Here is a 4,147-nt window from a genome sequence, read left to right as displayed (position 1 = left end):
GCAGGAAGAAGGGGAAGTCGGGAACCTTTGCACTGCGGGCAGGCGGCCTCTGCTCGTTCACCCGACTCCAGCACAGCACATGCTCCCTGCACTTCTTCTTTCACTAGAAGAGGCCCGTTTGTTTCATCCGAGCTGACAGCCACGCCCAGCTCACCCTTTGATAGCAAACCCCCCCCCCAGAACCTGCAGCACTTCCCGGAGGCAGTGGCACATTTGCAGAGATACTGGGTGTCAGTGGAGAGAGAGGGAGGAGGCGAATGTCAGGGCCACCCGTCAGGGTTCAAGACCCACTCAGCTCTGTACCCTTGGGCCATAGATGAGGGCTCTCTGGGTCTCAGTTTCCCCAGGAGTAGGAAAAGGAGAATGATCCCTGCCTGAGCCAAGGATCGATGAGGCGGATGATGGTAAAGACCTCAGGCAGGCACAGGGTCACACTGCCTGGGTTCCAACCCTGGGCCCACCATTTCCTGGCTGAGTAACTTGGCGCAAGTGATGGAAACTCTCTGAGCATCAGTTTCCCCTCTGCACAATGGAGACAGCGACAGTACCACTTCATGGGGTCATGTGGGGCTTATCAAGGGTAGTGCTGCAGAGTCCCTGGAAGTGTTCGTGAAGCCCTCTGGTTTCATAGAGGAGGGGTGCCTGGGGCCTGGGGGTGTGGGGGGAGGACAAAGGCCTGACCCAGAATTACCCAGTCCAGAGCCCTCTGGAGAAAGGCCTCACTGAGAGTACAGATCAGAAGATGTGGCCAGCTGCTCCTTGAGCCAGGGGTCTGGACAAGCCTATCTGACATCTGCCGCTTCCTCCGCAGAACCCTGAGCAACAGGAAGGAGTGTCAGTGTGTGTCGGAGAGAAGACAGGGTGCTCTCTCTTGCCATGGGCCCAGCCGGACTCCCTGGGAAAATTCTGACTCAGAAACAAGCTTTTCTACCCCCAGGGATGAGACAGGGATGCAGCAACAGAGAGAAACAGGCAGGTCCCAACACGGTCTCCCTCCTCCCTGCCCCCACGCTGGGGCCCCTGCGGCCTCCACCAAGCACAGCTCATAGGGAGTTCAGGTGGCCTTGGTGAGAGGAAGGAAGGGAGCTGCTCCTTGCAGGACAGGGAGACTTCAAGGAGGCGCAGGCCATCATGCAGGCTCCCACCCCAGCTGCAGTGCAGTGACTTTGCAGGGACACCTGTATGCTTGACCCCTTGCCCGCATTCCTGCTGGGTGACTCGGACAAATTCTCACCCTCCTCTGCACTTTGGTTTTCTGTGCCCATAACCCAGCCCTTGACCTCTAGGCTCTTCCTTCCTTTCTGAGTTCTCCTGGCCACCTCTAGGGTTGCATCACCAGCAGCTGCTCTCAGGGCCTAGGAGGAAGCTCTGTTCACCCCAAAAGCCCATTTTTCATTTTGAATCTGGGCCTGCCTCACTACGCCCTGCCTTTTGGGGGTGCTGGTTACATAGCCCTGCACTCCAGATTCTGGAACTCACTGCCAAGACACAACCCCAGCTCAAGGAGCCAGCAGTGGCTCCCATTACCTTTGTTGTCTAGCCCCATCCAGTCACTACTTCCACCCAGTTCAGGATGTGTTTGCCATTGTTGTTTAATCGCTCAGTCGTGTCTGACTCTTTTCAACCCCATGGACTACATCACACCAGGTTTCCCCGTCCTTGCCATCTCCCGGAGTTTGCTCGAACCCATGTCCAATGAGTCGGTGATGACATCCAACCATCTCATCCTCTGCTGCCGGCTTCTCCTGCTCTCAATCTTTCCCAGCATCAGGGTCTTTTCCAGTGAGTTGGCTCCTCGTATCAGGTGGCCAAAGTATTGGAGCTTCAGCTTATTCATCCCAGTCTCCCTGCTCTTATCCTGCTATGACACACACATACCTGGGCACACCAGCTCCTCTCCTTCCATTAGGGCCCATCTCAAGTCTTGCCTACTCTAGGAAGCCTTCCCTGCTTCCGGTTCCCCTATGGAACATTCCAGATGCTTCTACTTTGGGAAGCATGCCTGGCCCTTGTTCAGTCTCCCAGGCAGGGAGGAAGTCAAGCCACCTCTCACTCCCCACCCTGAGAGAGCCATCCCCAGCCCTAGTGATGCCTCTCACTATGGGGGCTGCTCCCCCTGGTGATCTGCAGGAGGGCAGTAAATGGCACCCCTGACAGGACATTAGATAAATTGAGTCACACCAGGAAAAAGTAATTTACTGTTCAGTCTCTCTCAATCCCAGTGACATCCAGGAGAAGTGTCTATTCAGAACTAAACTCTCTCTAACCCCTTTCTACCACCGCCTTCGGCCCTTTTGATTTTCATTCTTCAAACTTATATTGGACATAGAAAACAGGATATCTGATTTTCAGTGATTCTTTTATTGTGGCAAAAATATACATGAAGTTTACCATATTAGCCATTTTTAAGAGTACAGTTCAGTGGCATTCAGTACCTTTATAATTACCATCACCACCCTCAAAGCTTTTCCGTCTCTGGAAACTGAAACTTTGCACCCATTAAACACTAATTCCCCGTTCCCCACCCCCTACAGCCCCGAGTAACCACTGGTCTACTCTGTCTCTGTTTGACTACTCCGGGAACCTCCTCTCAGTGGAATCATACGATATGTTTCCTTTTGTGTGTAGCTTGTTAACTTAACATGATGTCTTTATGGTCAAGCTATGCTGTTAAACATATGTCAGAATTTCCTTTAGCCTCCTCTCAAGGCTGAATAATATTCTTTTGAATGTATAGACCACATTGTTTATCCATTCATCCACCAACAGACACTTAGGTTGCTTCTGTCTTTTGGGTATTGTGAATATGCTGCTACAAACGCGGGTGTACAAGTTGTATTCCTTTCTTAACACAGTGAGGGTTTCTAGCTTGATTGAGGATGTTGCTTATTTACATGACATTTATTTTTATGACTTTCTTCTATTTACAGCAACTGATAACATTTCCTATTTAGCCTAAAATATACATCTGTTCTAAAACAAAGAAAAAAAGTGAAATGGTTTAAGGCAAAATGCCAAGTAAATAATAGCACAAGAGTTATGTGTTGATGGCAAAAAGTGGTGGCAGAGACACAGGACAGAGAAGTGCTGATGTGTGGGAAATACTAACACAAGCCTCAATGGAAAACCCTAAATTGGGGAAAGAAACCCTTAGCGGGGGCACTGGGAAACTAAACCAGATTAGTGCTGCATCCAGTAGGCTGCCAGGAGGTGCGGTTTTAGCAACAGGAATGAAATGGTAAAGTTGCAAGTCAGATCTGGGCTTTAAGACCTCCCAGCGTGTGACTGGAGCCTGTCACTTGGCTTCTAATCCCCACTTTTCTCACGATGAGATGATGGTAACACCACCAGCTCATAGGATGGCTATGTGTGCACGCTCGCTCAGTCAGTCCTGTCCTACTCTTTGCAACCCCATGGACTGTAGCCTACCAGGCTCCCTTGCCCTGGAATTTTCCAGGCAAGAATACTGGAGTGGGTTGTCCCTTCCCACTCTAGGCAATCTTCCCCACCCAGGGATCGAACCCACATCTCTTGCCTCCCCTGCTTTGGCAGGTGGATTCTTACCACTAGCACCACCTGGGAAGCCCTGGCTATAACACTGAGCTAATTCATGTGAACTCCCAAGCCTATGGTCAGGACACAGCTTGGTTCTATGAGTGGGTAGCTCTCCCTCCCTCAACCCCTGCAACAGACATGCCTGGGACAATATTTTTGGTTCTTCTCTTTGAGACAGATAGCTCTATCATGATGATTTTATAATAGGAGTTTAGGGGACTTAGCTGGTGGTCCAGTGGTTAAGACTCCGGGCTCCCAAATGCAGGGGGCATGGCTTCAATCCCCTGTCGGTGTACCAAGATCCCCTATACCACATGATGTGGCCAATAATAATAATAAAATAAGCTGTAAAATAACAATTGGAGGTTAGGTTCACCATCAACTCAGCCTCCTCCGTCTTCTTAATGCATATCCCCACCTTTAGAAACTCTAGGAAAGAACTCTGGGATCTTGGTCCACCACTGTCCTTACTGGTTGTGAAACTCTGGGTAAGTCTCAGCCAAGAGCCTCAGTGAGCATTTCCCCAAGTTTAAAATCGGGGTGTTCCAGCTGTCTGAGTACTCAATATCTGAATCTCACAGGTCCAAAGTAC

This window comes from Ovis aries, chromosome 14, assembly GCF_016772045.2.
Source record: "Ovis aries strain OAR_USU_Benz2616 breed Rambouillet chromosome 14, ARS-UI_Ramb_v3.0, whole genome shotgun sequence".
Classification (NCBI taxonomy): domain Eukaryota; kingdom Metazoa; phylum Chordata; class Mammalia; order Artiodactyla; family Bovidae; genus Ovis; species Ovis aries.
This window is presented reverse-complemented; position numbering follows the sequence as displayed.